This window comes from Bubalus kerabau, chromosome 1 (genome assembly GCF_029407905.1).
Source record: "Bubalus kerabau isolate K-KA32 ecotype Philippines breed swamp buffalo chromosome 1, PCC_UOA_SB_1v2, whole genome shotgun sequence".
Lineage (NCBI taxonomy): Eukaryota > Metazoa > Chordata > Mammalia > Artiodactyla > Bovidae > Bubalus > Bubalus kerabau.
Window position 1 is genome coordinate 116,255,522 of NC_073624.1, and position 18,167 is coordinate 116,273,688.

The 18,167-nt window shown below is 41.8% G+C and overlaps 1 protein-coding gene across 1 annotated transcript in view; it reads left to right on the top strand.

Moving 5' to 3' along the window:
* LOC129656632 (uncharacterized) overlaps window positions 1-18,167 on the top strand; it is a 165,175-nt gene that overhangs the window by 139,222 nt on the left and 7,786 nt on the right. The window lies entirely within an intron of this gene.

Here is an 18,167-nt window from a genome sequence, read left to right on the forward strand (position 1 = left end):
ACAATAATTGAAATGGAAATCATTAGAAGATTAATGTAGGATTTGATTAGGTAGATAAAAATGGAAGCAAGAAATCTTTACTTTGGCAAGAAGAATGGAGGGTTAGAAATGGGGAACTGAGTTGGAACCAAGAACAGAATATGATGGGTCATGCTTATTAGCAAGCAGAAAAGATCAATGAGAGAACAGTTAGGCCAGGATTGTTTATAACAGCACAGACTTGACTCAGAGGGGCAAAATTTGCAAAAAAAATGAATTGCTACCACTTAGAATTTAGATTTGTTTTTGACCGGTGGCTCTGAAAACGTGACCTGCAGACCCCATGGAGTCCCTAGGAGACTGTCTGCAACGTCAAAACTATTTTCACAATAGTACTAAGACATCATTTGCCCCCCTTACTGTGTTGATATTTGTACCATGATACAAAGGCAGTGCTGGCTAAAATGCTTAGTGCCTTAACAGAAATCAAAGCAGCGATGCCAAGCTGTTAGTAGTCCCTGTGCCATCCATTGCTGTGTACAGTCATCAGCCCCTCTGTATTCCCACAGATTCAATCAACCATGGACTGAAATTTTTAAAGGTTTTTCTTTTGAAAAGTTCCAAAAAGCAAAACTTGAATTTGCTGCTCCAACAACCATTTACATAGTATTTACACTGTGTTAGATGCTATAAGTAATCCAGAGATGATTTAAAATATACAGGAAGATATTCCATCAGTTATATGCAAATACTATGCTATTTAATATAAGAGACTCGAGCACCCTCAAATTTTAGCAGCTGCAGGGCATTCTGGAACCACCCCCACAGATACCAAGGAATGATTGTACTCACAGGAGAAAAAAAGAATTTAAGAATATGCTTGATAAAATAGTAAAAATTATTAACTTTGTTAAATCTGAATCCTTGATTACATGTCTTTCAAAAGTTATGTGAGGCAGAATGCATAAAGCATTCCTGCTCCATACCAAAGAACAATGGTTGTCTCAAGAAAAAGGATTTATGTAATCAAGTTGTGAGCTGAACAAGCCACTTTTAATATGGAACATCATTTTTACTTGAAAGAATGAGACAGACAAACTATAGTATTCAGACTTGGATATTTGGCAGACATTGTCTCAAAATTTAACAAAGTAAGTCTATAACTTCAATGAAAACAACTTTCAGCATTTTTTGTTATGAATAAAATTTGAGCTTTCAAGAAAAATTCAGAGTTTTGGAAAACTTATATCCATCCCTGTGAGTCTCACAATTTCTTAATTCTTAAAGACTGTCCTGATGAGTGGTTATATCGTTAATGAATGTGAGTTTTCGATATTTCAAAATGAAATGTGTCAACATTTGGAAGATATGCATAACTCAATGAACAACTATTTTCCAAATGACCAATGCATGACATTACAAAATAATGTAGGACTAAAAGATCCATTCAAAGTTCAAGACAACACCATAATACACAAATATATTTTAATGTTACAATATACAAATGTTCATTCATACAATTTCAGATTCTACATTGCTGATAACCTAGGAAACTATCACTGTTAAGGTTTTGGTGGTGTGAAAGCAAAGAATTATATTCACAATTAGCTTTTTAAAAAGCTATTCAAATGCCTCTTCCTTTTCTGATTACATATGTGTGCAAGGCTCATTTATTGCAACCAAAACACCATTACCAGAACATACAGAATACAGAAGTAGATATATAAGAATTGAACTGTCTTCTACTAAGCCAGACATTAAAGAGATTTACAAGTATGTAAAATTTGTACTTCTTTTCTCATTAAAGTATTTTGGAAAATACAGTTAATTTTCATGAAATATATGTTATTTATCTTAAAACATAATGGGCTTATTGTTAATTTTTAAAGGAATCAATAACCTTTTAAAAATCACTAGTTTTAATTTCTAATATGGCAAATATCCACAGACATCATCCATACAAACAAAAGTTCTTTGGAATTCTCCATACTTTTTAAAAGTGTAAATGGGCTTTGAGACTAAACACGTAAGAACTGCGGTCCTCAACAGCCCCATGCAGGCCAACCTTCTTTGGTCTACTGGGAAGCAGAATGAAAGTTTCTCCTCTATGAAAGTGGCTATATTTCCTCGATCCAGAAATTGTTCAAATCTATCTTGAGTTGAAGTAGCAGAAAATTTGAGAGTCAAAGTTAGGATTAATTAATTGCATCCTCTGGTTTATTGATGTCTGATCTAAACTTTAGCTTTATGTGGTTAGAATTCTGACGCCCCCCATCCCAAGATAACCTCTAGAAGACAGACTAGAGCACGGGCTTAACGGCACTAGAATCCTCAGTCTAGTTGCGGTGTGTGGATTTGAGTGCTGAGGTCCTACGTTTGTTTTTCTTAACAATATCCTTTCCAGTTAACAAAACCATGAGTATAGTCAGGACCATAGTCATAACCATGACTATGTTCACTATAGTTAGGTGATCAGGTGATCTAAACTCATAATCTATATATTCACTAGATTAGGACTGGAGAGTGTAGGATGCAAGGAACTGGTGTGCTTATTTTGATTTAGAAGAGCAGAAACTGGTAAAATATGGGATAGATATAGAAAATGGAGAGGAACTGTAGTTTTAAGATCTTGGTGGTAGGGAAGGTGCCCAGGAAGAGATCAAATAATGTTTAGAAGATTTTAGAAATGAGAGCTCATAAATAGCCCCAAATTTAGTCTCCTGACTGTAAGAGTATCCCTGACATAAGCTGGATTAGATCTTAGGGACTGCTTCAACTTGATGAATGAAAATCTGTGCATTGATTCAATGGTTTTTAGTTCCCTAAACAGTTGTGCATGACTAAAGTATAGTGAGAGAGTTGAAGGACAAGGAAAATGGAAAACATAAATGTAAGAGACGGTTTGACATTAAAAAGTAGAGGGCTATATTACTGTTATGAGGGAATTCTGTAATGAAAAAGAAAAATGGTCTAATTATTTGTCTTGAGGGTAGACAATGGTCCTCTCAATCAGACAAGTTAACAAAGGAAAAGCAAATGACCTAAGAGGTAAAAAGATACTGACAAAACAGAATAGAAATGAAAAGGAAAGAGCAGAGACATTACTTTGCTAACAAAGGTCCATCTAGTCAAGGCTATGGTTTTTCCAGTGGTCATGTATGGATGTGAGAGTTGGACTGTGAAGAAGGCTGAGCACCGAAGAATTGATGCTTTTGAAATGTGGTGCTGGAGAAGACTCTTGAGAGTCCCTTGGACTGCAAGGAGATCCAAGCAGTCCATTCTGAAGAAGATCAGCCCTGGGATTTCTTTGGAAGGAATGATGCTGAAGCTGAAACTCCAGTACTTTGGCCACCTCATGTGAAGTGTTGACTCAATGCAAAAGAGTTGACGGAAAAAAGTCAACTTATTGGAAAAGAGTTGACTCATTGGGAAAGGGGACGACAGAGGATGAGATGGCTGGATGGCATCACTGACTTAATGGACGTGAATCTGGGTGAACTCTGGGAGTTGGTGATGGACAGGGAGGCCTGGCGTGCTGCGATTCATGGGGTCGCAAAGAGTCGGACACGACTGAGTGACTGAACTGAATTGAACTGAACCTTTCATGAGAAACCAAATTAGGGCTGAATTGTAGCAAATTTCTAGGTGTTTAGATTCTTTGGTGGTCATTAGCCTATTTGCTCTCAGATCCATCATTCCCAGCCCTTCCCCAGCTCTACTCTGAATCACAGGACACGACCAGGTTAAATGGTATTTCCCAGTATTCCTTTGGCAATTGGTTTCTGATTAGGTTCAGCCAATGGAAGACTGGAGGGGAGGAGGAGAAAAGCATTTTATCACTAATAAAAAGGTGCCATGAGCCATCATATGTGATACTTGGGGTGGCTTGGAAGGCTGCCAGTTTTGAGTGGACTCAGAAAAAGTGATAGTTCCTGAGTACAATTCCTCTTCTTCTGTGCACTTTAGTATGAAACTAAAGAAATCAGTTATCTGCTTCCAACAAGCCCAACATTCAATGCTGGGACAGATGCATTAATAATATTACTGACAGATATTCTAGTTTATAAAGGGGAAAAAAATGAAAGGCTAAAAAGAGTCCCTGGTCCATTGGAATTTTGAAATACAGCTAGGTGAATGTTGGGAGTTTCCTTGATTAGGTTCTTTGGCTTGAAAATAGTCCTTCATGGTTCTTGGCGGAACCCCCTGGGTTCTTGGTTCAGCCCTCGAAGTCATCCTCTCTTCTTCCTGGAAGGGAGCTTGTGTTCATGGATGAGGATGAGCAGATTCATCAGTCTACGTCTTGCCAGTAAAATTTAGAGGGTCCAACAGCGTCCTTTTGTTTTTTACCTCCTTATCCTTCTCATTCCAAGTTGGTGTGGAGTTCACTCTTTGAGACAGAAACCACACAATGCATAGACTGCTTCAGAATAACTCAGTCTCTACCTGTGGCTACTGCTGAGAGCCTAACACTGAGGAATAGCACCTGTGAACTTCTTAGAGGCTCTTCAAGTGAGAGGATCTATGTGCATGCTAAGCTGCTTCAGTTCAGTTCAGTTCAGTTCAGTCGTTCAGTCGTGTCTGACTCTTTGAGACCCCATGAATCACAGCACGCCAGGCCTCCCTGTCCATCACCAACTCCCGGAGTTCACTCAGACTCACATCCAACAAGTCAGTGATGCCATCCAGCCATCTCATTCTCTGTTGTCCCCTTCTCCTCCTGCTGCCAATACCTCCCAGCATCAGAGTCTTTTCCAATGAGTCAACTCTTCGCATGAGGTGGCCAAAGTACGGGAGTTTCAGCTTTAGCATCATTCCTCCAAAGAAATCCCAGGGCTGATCTCCTTCAGAATGGACTGGGTGGATCTCCTTGCAGTCCAAGGGATTCTCAAGAGTCTTCTTCAGCACCACAGTTCAAAAGCATCAATTCTTCGGCACTCAGCTTTCTTCACAGTCCAACTCTCACATCCATACATGCCCACTGAAAAACCATAGCCTTGACTAGACGGACCTTTGTTGGCAAAGTAATGTCTCTGCTTTTGAATATGCTATCTAGGTTGGTCATAACTTTTCTTCCAAGGAGTAAGCGTCTTTTAATTTCATGGCTGCAGTCACCATCTGCAGTGATTTTGGAGCCCCCAAAAATAAAGTCTGACACTGTTTCCACTGTTTCCCCATCTATTTCCCATGAAGTGATGGGACCAGATGCCATGATCTTTGTTTTCTGAATGTTGAGCTTTAAGCCAACTTTTTCACTCTCCACTTTCACTTTCATCAAGAGGCTTTTGAGTTCCTCTTCACTTTCTGCCATAAGGGTGGTGTCATCTGCATATCTGAGGTTATTGATATTTCTCCCGGCAATCTTGAGTCCAGCTTGTGCTTCTTCCACCCCAGCATTTCTTATGATGTACTCTCCATATAAATTAAATAAGCATGGTAACAATATACAGCCTTGATTTACTCCTTTTCCTATTTGGAACCAGTCTGTTGTTCCATGTCCAGTTCTAACTGTTGCTTCCTGACCTGCATACAAATTTCTCAAGAGGCAGGTCAGGTGGTCTGGTATGCCCATCTCTTTCAGAATTTTCCACAGTTTATTGTGATCCACACAATCAAAGGCTTTGGCATAGTCAATAAGGCAGAAATAGATGTTTTTCTGGAACTCTCTTGCTTTTTCGATGATCCAGCGGATGTTGGCAATTTGATCTCTAGTTCCCCTGCCTTTTCGAAAACCAGCTTGAACATCTGGAAGTTCACGGTTCACATATTGCTGAAGCCTAGCTTGGAGAATTTTGAGCATTACTTTACTAGCATGTGAGATGAATGCATTTGTGTGGTAGTTTGAGCATTCTTTGGCTTTGCCTTTCTTTAGAATTGGAATGAAAACTGACCTTTTCCAGTCCTGTGGCCACTGCTGAGTTTTTCCAAATTTGCTGGCATATTGAGTGCAGCACTTTCACAGCATCATCTTTCAGGATTTGAAATAGCTCAACTGGAATTCCATCACCTCCACTAGCTTTGTTCGTAGTGATGCTTTCTAAGGCCCACTTGACTTCACATTCCAGGATGTCTGGCTCTAGGTCAGTGGTCACACCATCGTGATTATCTGGGTCATGAAGATCTTTTTTGTACAGTTCTTCTGTGTATTCTTGCCATCTCTTCTTAATATCTTCTGCTTCTGTTAGGTCCATACCATTTCTGTCCTTTATTGAGCCCATCTGTGTATGAAATGTTCCCTTGGTATCTCTAATTTTCTTGAAGAGATCTCTAGTCTTTCCCATTCTGATGTTTTCCTCTATTTCTTTGCATTGATCACTGAGGAAGACTTTCTTATCTCTCCTTGCTATTCTTTGGAACTCTGCATTCAGATGCTTATATCTTTCCTTTTCTCCTTTTCTTTTTGCTTCTCTTCTTTTCACAGCTATTTGTAAGGCCTCCCCAGACAGCCATTTTGCTTTTTTGCATTTCTTTTCCATGGGGATGGTCTTGATCCCTGTCTCCTGTACAATGTCATGAACCTCAGTCCATAGTTCATCAGGCACTCTATCTATCAGATCTAGTCCCTTAAATCTATTTCTCACTTTCACTGTATAATCATAAGGGATTTGATTTAGGTCATACCTGAATGGTCTAGTGGTTTTCCCTACTTTCTTCAGTTTCAGTCTGAATTTGGCCATAAGGAGTTCATGATCTGAGCCACAGTCAGCTCCCGGTCTTGTTTTTGTTGACTGTATAGAGCTTCTCCATCTTTGGCTGCAAAGAATATAATCAATCTGATTTCAGTGTCATGTTCAACTCTTTGTGGCCCTGTGGACTATAGCCTGTCAGGCTCCTCTGTCCATGGAATTCTCCAGGCAAGAATACTGGAATGGGTTGCCATTACCTGCTCCAGGGGATCTTCCTGACCCAGGGATCGAACCCACGTCTCTTGCATCTCCTGCATTGGCAGGTGGGTTCTTTAACAGTAGCGCCATCTGGGAAGAGAGGATGTGAGACACCCTTTGTCTCTTAAAATGGTCTTTAGTGTGACTGAAAACCAGTGACCTTTTGATCTCTTTGAAGTTTTAACAAAAGGTTGCAGAGTTACTTCCTGGGTATCTTTCTCTAGAGCAGGATTTCCTGACAGTGTTCAGAAGCCACTTCCTAGGATTAATATTTTTTAACCACCTGGGGTAGATGAAGATTTTCAGAATCATCAAGTCCTGATCCTTTTTTATTTAATAATATTTCTGCTACATTCTCTCTCTCTCTCTGACATTTTGCATTTTGCTGTATGCACCAAAAACAGTGTCACCTCTAGTACTTTGCTTTGAAATCACCTTAACTATATGTAACAAAATTCACCACTTATAAGTTTCGCTTTCAACATAACTGCAGGAGACAGTCTCACTAAGGGTTCTGTCGCTACAGTGCAAGCGTTCTCCTTCCTCTAGTTTCCAATCCCAGGCTCCTCACTTGCCTTGGAGATCTTCACAGTACCCTCAGTGTCCCTATTTCTCCTGATAGTCAGGTGACCCCAGTCATGGTGATTAAATTTCTCTAACATGCTCTTCAACATCCTTCCGGTTTGCACTCATCACTTAGTTGCAAAACCACAGACACATTTTTAGGTGTTTGTTACATCAGCATCCCACTACTAGGTACTAAAATCTGTATTAGCTTTCTGTTTCTATGTAACGAACCCCATAAACTTATCAGTTTAAAACAACACATATTATCTCTTGTTTCTGTGGGTCAAGAGTTCAGGCACAGCTTGCTTGGAGTCTCCACTTTAGGGTCTCACATTGAACATTTGATTAGGTTGTGTTTCCACGTGGAAGCTCAAGTGAAGAAGAACCCGCTTCCACACTCTAGGTTGTTGGGAGAATTCATTTCCTTGCCGTTGTTGGACTGCGCGTTTTCAGAGGTTTTGCTGGCTGTCAGCCGGAGGCTTTCAATCACTTACAGAGGCCACCTGAGTTCCTTGCCATGAGGTTCTCTCTATACGCAGTTCAAAACATAGCAACTTGTGTCCTCAAAGCAGCAGCAATGTGAGAAAGAGCAATTCTGCCCATGAGATAAATTCTTTCCTAATGTGTCACAATGATGGGAGTGATGTATCCCATCGCATCTGTCACATAATGTAATTATGGGAGGGAGAAGGCGATGGCACCCCACTCCAGTACTCTTGCCTGGAAAGTCCCATGGATGGAGGAGCCTGGTAGGCTGCAGTCCATGGGGTCGCTAAGAGTCAGACACGACTGAACGACTTCACTTTCACTTTTTCCTTTCATGCATTGGAGAAGGAAATGGCAACCCACTCCAGTGTTCTTGCCTGGAGAATCCCAGGGATGGGGGAGCCTGGTGGGCTGCTGTCTATAGAGTCGCACAGAGTCAGACACGACTGAAGTGAAGTGACTTAATACCCTATAACCAAGCAGGGAGATCAAACCAGTCAATATTAAAGGAAATCAAACCTGAGTACTCTTTGGAAGAACTGTGCTGAAGCTGAAGCCCCAGTACTTCGGTCACTTGATGCGAAGAGCTGACTCATTGGAAAAGCCCTGATGCTGGGAAAGATTTAAGGCAGAAGGAGAAGAGGGTGAAAGGGGATGAGATGGCTGGGTGACATCACCAATTCAGTGGACATGAACTTGGGCAAACTCCAGGAGATGGTGAGGGACAGGGAAGCCTGGTTTGCTGCAGTCCATGGGGTCACAAATGAATTGGTCAGGACTTGGTGACTGAACAATGACAACAATTGGCTGGAAGCAATTCACAGGCTCCACCTACATACAGGGATAGGAGCTTAAAGAAGGGCACTAATACCAGAAGGCAGGGATCAGTAGACCTTAGGGTCTATCTGCCACACTGGACAGTGCGGGGTGGAAACTAGTAGATAAATGCTGCCCTCCCCTTCACTCAGGCAGACAGTTCTAGATGAATTCTAGAGTACTATTTGGAGATCTAGAAAACTGAACCCTGATTGCCTGCAGAAATGTCTCGATTGGTCATCTAGCTTTGAATTGGCTTTCCCTCCTTCCATGATTTAGTTTTCCAGTTTTTCCACTCTTATTCATTGAGATCTCTGTCCAAAATCAACTACCTGCACATAAGTTATAGTCATAGACTCTAATTTTTGGAAGGAAGCCAGGTTAAGGAAGAAGGAATGAATAAACCTATATAGGTAAAAATAAACGAAATGAATTTGCTCAGTCGTATCTGACTCTTTGCGACCCCATGGACTGTAGCCTACGAGGCTCCTCTGTCCATGGGATTTTCCAGGCAACAGTACTGGAGTGGATTGCCATTTCCTCCTCCAGCAGATCTTCCCAACCCAGGGATCAAACCCGGGTCTCCCGCATTGTAGACAGATGCTTTACGGTCTGAGCCACCGGGTAGTACATTGCAAAATAGTACACTGCAAAACTGTAAGCAGGAGACACGTCCCTCCACCCCATATAATTTCTCCAGACTATCTTTAATAAAGCAATGCTAAGACTTCATGACACTGTTTCATGAAGTTGGCTTAAAGCTCAACATTCAGAAAACTAAAATCATGGCATCTGGTCCCATCACTTCATGGGAAATAGATGGGGAAACAGTGTCAGACTTTATTTTTGGGGGCTCCAAAATCACTGCAGATGGTGACTGCTGCCATGAAATTAAAAAGACACTCCTTGGAAGGAAAGTTATGACCAACCTAGATAGTATATTCAAAAGCAGAGATATTATTTTGCCAACAAAGGTCTGTCTAGTCAAGGCTATGGTTTTTTCAGTGGTCATGTAATGGAGGTGAGAGTTGGACTGTGAAGAAAGCTGAGCATGGAAGAATTGATGCTTTTGAACTGTGGTGTTGGAGAAGACTCTTGAGAGTCCCTTGGACTGCAAGGAGATCCATCCAGTCCATCCTAAAGGAGATCACTCCTGGGTGTTCATTGGAAGGACTGATGCTGAAGCTGAAACTCCAGTACTTTGGCCACCTCATGCAACGAATTGACTCATTGGAAAAGATTCTGATGCTGGGAGGAATTGGGGGCAGGAGGAGAAGGGGACGACAGAGGATGAGATGGCTGGATGGCATCACCGACTCAATGGACATGAGTTTGAGTGAACTCCAGGAGTTGGTGATGGACAGGGAGGTCTGGCGTGCTGTGATTCATGGGGTTGCAAAGAGTCAGACACAACTGAGTGACTGAACTGAACTGAAGACTTCATGAAAGAAAGTACAGGACGTGCTTCCCTGGTGGCTCAGTGGTCAAGAATCCACCTGCCAATGCAGGAGACACAGGTTCAATCCCTGGTCCGAGAAGATCCCACATACCTCAGAGCAACTAAGTCCATGCACTATGACTGTACTGAGCCTGTGCTCTAGAGCCCGGGAACCGCAACTACGGAGCCCACATGCTGCCCTAGAGCCTGTCAGGCTCCCCAGCCAGAGGCGCCCCTGCAATGACAAGCCTGCACGCTGCAGCTAGAGGGGGGCCCCCACTCAGCAATGAAGATCCAGCACAGCCAAAAATAAAAATTTTTTAAATGAAAAAAAAAAAAAAAGAAACCATGGAAGAGTTTTGTAAGATACTCCCTCCATAAAGCCAGAACTTACCCTGGGCTGGGCTAGCAAGTGGAGCTATAGTTTCTGTTCTGGAGAGGGAGAGCTTTATCAAGTGAGCCTGGTAAAGTGTAATGGCTCAAGAAGAATGAGAGAAGTATTTAAAAATAGACAAGAAAGCTATTAAAGAATATTTGTCACCAAAAAAGAACTCATTTTCTTCAGTTATCTCTCTGTTTTCAGTGCCTGTCATCTGACGTGAAAACCATTCACTCTACTCCAGCCAAGTCATTTGTCAAATCAGTGATTGTCAGGCCCTGAGTTTGGGGATGGTGTGATTGTCAGGTCCTGTGTTTGGAGAGGGTGTGATTGTCAGGTCCTGAGTTTGAGGATGGTGTGATTCTCAGGTCCTGTGTTTGGGGGTGGTGTGATTGTCAGGTCCTGGGTTTGGGGATGGTGTGATTGTCAGGTCCTGTGTTTGGGGATGGTGTGATTGTCAGGTCCTGGGTTTGGGGATGGTGTGATTGTCAGGTCCTGTGTTTGGGGAGGTGTGATTGTCAGGTCCTGGGTTTGGGGGTGGTGTGATTGTCATGTCCTGGGTTTGGGGATGGTGTGATTGTCAGGTCCTGGGTTTGGGGGTGGTGTGATTGTCAGGTCCTGGGTTTGGGGGTGGTGTGATTGTCAGCTCCTGTGTTTGGGGATGGTGTGATTGTCAGGTCCTGGGTTTGGGGATGGTGTGATTGTCAGGTCCTGGGTTTGGGGGTGGTGTGATTGTCAGGTCCTGTGTTTGGGGGTGGTGTGATTGTCAGGTCCTGTGTTTGGGGGTGGTGTGATTGTCAGGTCCTGGGTTTGGAGGTGGTGTGATTGTCAGGTCCTGGGTTTGGAGGTGGTGTGATTGTCAGGTCCTGTGTTTGGGGGTGGTGTGATTGTCAGGTCCTGTGTTTGGGGGTGGTGTGGACAGAATAATGACAACAGAAGGACACCTGACGCTCGGGGAAAGAGTTGTGAGGAAGAAAAGCCAGTGCGGTGCTCATCAAAAGGGCTTGAGTCAGAGTCATATGGACACCATGTGTAGCACAGTGAATTATTGTAATCTTCACGTAAAACTTCTAAAATTTTTGCCTTAAGATTGCCCTGTCTGCATGGTCAGAGTTCTCATTTCCTTTTCCTAAAATGTGAGTTAGGACTCTGAAATGTCTAAAGGTAGGTGACTGTCTTTAGTTGGTTGAGTATATTGTATCAACAGGCCCGGTACTGAGCTAACTGCTGTGCATGCAATTTCACAACATCTTTTTGAGGACAGATGGTATTATTATGCCTTCCTCTAAATGTGGGGAAACTGTGAACGTCAGGATATTGAGTAATTTGCCCAAGGTCATAACAGCTAGTGAATGACAGAGCTGAGACCCAAGCTCATGTCTGCTTGCTCTGAAGTTAAGGGCCCTAACCCCTGCATCACACTTCTCTCTCAGGGTTCAAACAGGAAGTCTCAAGTTTAAAAGAATTTAAGTGTTTACACATTTCCCTTCAGTCACTTAAACAATTGAGCCTCACATTTCTGTTTTCCTCTGAAACAATGCAGTCATTAGACTATAGTGACGAAAAACACATCAGTCCTTGAGGACAGGAGAAGGATGGGAGGGGCGGGAGGAAGGAGGAAGGAAATACAAAGAGGCGTGAAAACACTTTGGGGAGCGACAGATATGCTATCGTGAGCAAGATGATGCTGTCATGGCTGTACACATAGGTCAAAACTTATCGAATTATACTTTAAATATATGCTGTTTACGACATGTCAGTTATACTTCAAATTGCAGATGAAGAAGTAAGAATCAAGAAATTAAAGTGTCTTGTCTAAGATTAGCCAGAGAGAGAGTAGCAGAGATAGAATAAAAACACAGCTTGTAAGATTCTGAAATAAGTGCTTTTTAATCCCTCTCAATTTGATGTTATTCCCATTTGGTTCCAAAAAGGATTTAAAGAGACATAAAATATGACATGAAAGAAAGAAGAGGATCATGCTTAAGAGAACTATGGGTTAACTTACCTCATTGGGCACTGGAAACCTGTGGTGGATTCATTAGATGAAAAGTTCAATGTGTCTCTTTAGAAGTTTGTCATCATATGCAATTTACTCAGAAATACATATTTTTAGGAAATCTAAAATTTATGTGACCAGCAGGGGGCAACTAAATTCTTCAGAAACAATATCTTGTACGGAGAACAAATTATAATTGGAGACTGTTAGCATCTCAGCAGTGTAGAACTGAATTTCTTCTAAAGTGATAATTAACACCTAGCCACACATTGTCACAACACTGAATTTGTGAAGATAATTAGAACATTCCCCTAAGAAGACAGACTATAAAACCACATTCTAAGGCCTATATGTGGCAGATTGTTTTGGCTGTTTTTTCAGTCTCGTAAGATTTTTGCAAAAATCTGTCTATTTTATAATAGAGGTGGGTTTTTTTTTTTTTAATTTCTTGTATTACAGAAAATATAGGAAATTCCCTGGTGTCTAATGGTTAGGACCTGACATTTTCACTACCAGGGTCCAGGTTCAGTCCCTAGTCAGGGAACTAAGATCCCAAAAGCCATGCAGCATTGCCAAAAAAAGAAAAAGAAAATGTAACATATAAAAAAAGAAAATACAATAAACATTGACTTATTTCTGTATGTTATTCTAGGATTCTGCTTTTTTATCTAAAATCAAAATATAGCTTGCATAGGATCTTGTTTTATATATGTATGTATATATATACAGAGAGAGAGAGAGAGAGAGATTTATTTTAAGGAATTGGTTCAAGCAATTGTGAAGACTCAGAGAGAAGTTGCAGTTCAAATCCAAAAGTAGTCTGCTGGCAGAATTCCTTGTCACTTGGAGGAGGTTGGTTTTTGCTCTATTAAGGCTCTCAACTGATCAAATGAGGCCCACCCACATTATGGAGGGAAATCTGCTTTCCTTAAAGCCCACCAGTTTAAATGTGAATCTCATTCAGAAATATCTTCACAGAAACATCCAGAGTTAAGTTTGATAAAATATCTGGGCACTGTGGCCCAGTCAAGCTGACGTATAAAATTAACCGTCACAGTTGTTCTCTTTGTTTATACCTATAGGAATAGATCTATATGGTCAAATAATCTAAACCTTCTCCATATGGAACCGCAATGCCTGACACAAAGATAGCATTCAGTAAATGTATGCTGATTCGAACTGAACTGAATTTAAATGAATTGAATGAAATATCCGTCAGTGCTGGCTAGGTTCTGCCAGGCTTCCTGTGTGTATTGGGAAGTTATAGAGGATAGAGTTTAGGCACAAGCTCTAGAATCAGAGTATCCTCTATTAAGACCATCAATGCTACTAAACCTATTAATAATAGCTCTTAATGGGCTTTCCTTGTAGCTCAGTTGGTAAAGAATCTGCCTGAAATGCAGGAGACCAGGGTTCGATTCCTGGGTCAGGAAGATCCCTTGGAGAAGGAAATGGAAACCCACTCCAATATTCTTGCCTGGAGAATCCCACAGACAGAAGGGTTGCAAGACTACAACCCCAGACTACAGGCCATGGGGTTGCAAGAGTTGGACACGACTTAGTGACTAAACCACCACCACCATTAATGGTATTCATTGCTAGTGTTAATTAGTATTCCGTTCTCTTTCCCTCTGGGTACTCAGTGGATTGACTTGTGTATCCTGCAATTGGATGGGGCCATGTGACTCAGTTTGGCCAATGAAATATTGGGGAACTGATATGTGCCTATTTTAGAATGAGGGCATGAAAGGCCCTTATGAAAGTCCCAGTCTTTCTTCCCCTACTGGGGCAATCACAGAAGGAGATTCATGTTAAGATGGTGATCCCACAAGGTTGAAAGAGCCTGAATTATTATGTCACCATGTGGAGAACAGTTGTCTGCAGCCAAAGCCAATTTTTTGGAACAAGAAATAAATCTGTGTTCAGTTAAACCACTGACTTGTTTTTCAACTGAAGTGTAACCTAGACTATTCTGTTCTGTCTCACAGATTTGTTTTGATGATTCAATTGGATATTTTATGGGAATTTCTTGATTGATAAGTAATTAGCACCCAAATGTTATGATTGTTATATTGAATGAATCACATTGTCTTTGAATAAAAAACATTGCTTGGCTGGTGATCATTATAACAATTGAAAACTCACAACAGTCAGAGTACCAGGGAACTTTTGTTTAAAGTATTCTAACTCTTTAAACTTCCACTTAGAACGTTGCCTAACACACAGTAGGAATTCACGAATGAAGAACAAATTCCTATTTTACTGATCCTCTGATAATTGCTATCGTTCTTTCCTGGGATCCTTTACTCCCTTATTGTCAGGCTGGTAAGATTTTATTTTCCAAGACCAGAGTTCTTATTAAACAGCTATTTTTGGATAGAATCGTCCTGTCAATAATGGGGATTAGGCAGTGATAGGTGCCTACATGTCTTAACTTTCTTCTGAATTCAGAACCAATTGATAGGGAGCCAGAGAGAGGGAAAAAAAAAAAAAAAAAGAATACACCTTTTACTGATAAAGCTGCTTGGACAATATGAGTTCAGTGTACAGTCACGACAAAGATTTTCAATACTCCTCCTCAAGTCCAAATGGGAGACGACATACCAACGGAAATGTTCAGTTTGCAGGACAGATTAACAGGCAGAGTCACCACTTCACACTCAGTGTGGTCAACAGTGGAAAGAAGAAAGTTTAAGCCTCAGAAAGTGTTAATCACTCAGTCGTGTCTGACTCTGAGATCCCATGTAGCCCACCAGGCTCCTCTGTCCATGAAATTCTCCAGGCAAGAATATTGGAGTGGGTTACCAATTCCTTCTCAGGGGGTCTTCCTGACCCAGAGATCAAACCCAGGTCTCTGGCATTGCGGGCAGATTCTTTACCATCTGAGACACCAGAGCTCCATCTAGAAGATAAGCATGGGCTTGATTCACACGAGTCTGAGAATGAGAAACAGATCCGAACATGATCTGTTGTGGATAGGTAGATTTGAAAAATATGGCAAGAATGCAGTGGATTTTATTTTCATCTCCCCAAATCACTAATTAAATAAAACGCTCTTTCAACTTACATACAGAAGGTGGCAGAAATAAAAAGGGAAGTTACTCTTCACTAAAGTTCTAAAAGAACCATATTACTGGTTTAAGAGCCAAGTAAGTCAGTCAGTCAGTCAGTCAGTTCAGTCGCTCAGTCGTGTCCGACTCTTTGCGACCCCATGAATCGCAGCAGGCCAGGCCTCCCTGTCCGGAGCACCTAAACAAATGAAACAAACATTAACAAATCTAAAGGGAGAAATAGAATTTCTGCCCAAAGGCAAACAAGAGACAAAGAAGTTGTTAATTAGTGATGACTGCTAAGGTGAAAAGTCTGTGCCGGCCTGGTGCTAATGTCGCCCTTCTGAGCCACAGGTAAGAGGCACAGGCCAAGGAAATCCGCAGGCAAAGAGAGGCTCTGAAGAAATAACCAGCTGGGCTGGTGCCCTGGCAACTTCCCAAGCTGGAAAGCACAGACTTGTGTTGATGATTGTTCAGAAGCTATATGTGGGCTCAGTAGGAAATAGTGATTTTTTTTTTTTAAATAAGCTTTTGTCATTATAAAGGTAGTACCTGCAAAGTAGAATGTTGGATCTATTGGGCTGTCTAAAAAGTTGCTTCATTTTTTTTTATTAAAAATAATGTAAATTTAAATTTTTATTTAAAAATAAAAGACACATTTGTCACTTTTACCAGGAACTTTATTGAACAGCATATTCAGAGTTTTTTTTCACTGTGCTGTGCCTAGTTGCTCAGTCATGTCTGACTCTTTGAGACCCCATGGATTGTAGCCCACCAGGCTCCTCTGTCCATGGGCACTCTCCAGGCATGAATACTGGAGTGGGTTGCCATCCGCTCCTCCGGGGGATCTTCCCAACCCAGGGATTGAACCTAGGTCTCCTGCATTGCAGACAGATCCTTTACCGTCTGAGCCACCAGGGAAGCCCGAGAATACTGCAGTGGGTAGCCTATCCCTTCTCCAGGAGATCTTCCTGACCCAGGGATTGAGCTGGGGTCTTCTGCGTTGCAGGTGGATTCTTTACCAGCTGAGCTAACAGGGAAGCCCTTTGTCCCACTGCCTTCTGCCATTTTCCAGGCAACTTCAACTTTCATCTTCCCAAAACTGTTTATCTTTTCAAGCAAAGAACTGTTCCAGGTGCCTTTGACAGTCTTCCAGGGAATTGAAATTTTTTCCATTAAGAGAATTTTATAAAGAAATAAATGGACATCTGAAGGTGCAATGTCTGGTGCACACAGCCAATGAATCAGAACTTCCCAGTCAAGCTATAACGGTTTTTGCCTGGTCATCAAAGAAACATGTCATCTTGAGCTATCCTGAAGGAAAATCATGCATTCCCTTTTGACTAATTCCAGATGCTTCCTGCTAAGTGCTGCTTTCTGTGGGTCTAATTGGGAGCAGTACTTGTTGGAAGTAATCATTTGATTTTCCAGAAGGAGCTTATAACAGAGCTCCAGTCCCACCATATATACAATATCACCTTTTCCAGATGAAGATTGGACTTCAGTGTGCTTGGTGGTGGTTCATTTTGCTTGCCCCAGGATTGCTTTCATTCCACATTACTGTACAGTATTTATTCACTTTCATTGCTCATCACAATTTGTTTTGAAACAGAACATTTTTGTTACATTTAAGTAGAGAATAGCATGCGGAAATAGTCAAGAAAGGTTTTTTCACTTGACCTATGTGGAACCCAAACATCAAAGTGATGAACACAACCAAGCTAGTGCAAATGATTTTCAGCACTTGGTTTGGATACTTTGAACATGTCAGCTCTCTCTCATGTGGTGTAATGCTGATTGTTCTCAATTAATGTCTTGATTTGACAACTATTAACTTCAACTGGTCTGCCTGACTGTGGAGCATCATCCAGCGAGAAGACTCCAGCATGAAACTTTACTAACCACTTTTAAAACATATTTTGTTTGCTTATTTATGGCTCTGCTGGGTCCTTTCTCTAGGTGCACCAAGTAGGGGCCACTCTCTAGTTGCGGTGTGCAGGCTGCTCTCTTGTGGAACACGGGCTCCAGGGCGAGCAGTCTTCAGTAGTGGTGGCTCCCGAGCTGCAGGACACAGCCTCAGTAACAGTGGCACACAGGCTCAGTTGTTGCACAGCAGGTGGGATCCTCCCAGATCAGGGATCGAACCCACGTCTCCTGCATTAGCAGGCAGACTGTTTACCACCGAGCCTCCAGAGAAGCCCTGCAAACCACTTGTGACACATTCAATCAGTCATAGTACCGTCTGCATACCCTGCACAAATCTTTTTTTGTGTTTTTACCTTTCTTGAAATAATAAAGCATCAGTTCAGTTCAGTCGCTCAGTTGTGTCTGACTCTTTATGACCCCATGAATCGCAGCATGCCAGGCCTCCCTGTCCATCACCAACTCCCTGAGTTCACTCAAACTCATGTCCATCGAGTTGGTGATGCCATCCAGCCATCTCATCCTCTGTCGTCCCCTTGTCCTCCTGCCCCCAATCTCTCCCAGCATCAGGGTCTTTTCCAATGAGTCAATTCGTCGCATGAGGTGGCCAAAGTGTTGGAGTTTCAGCTTCAGCATCGTCCTTCAAATG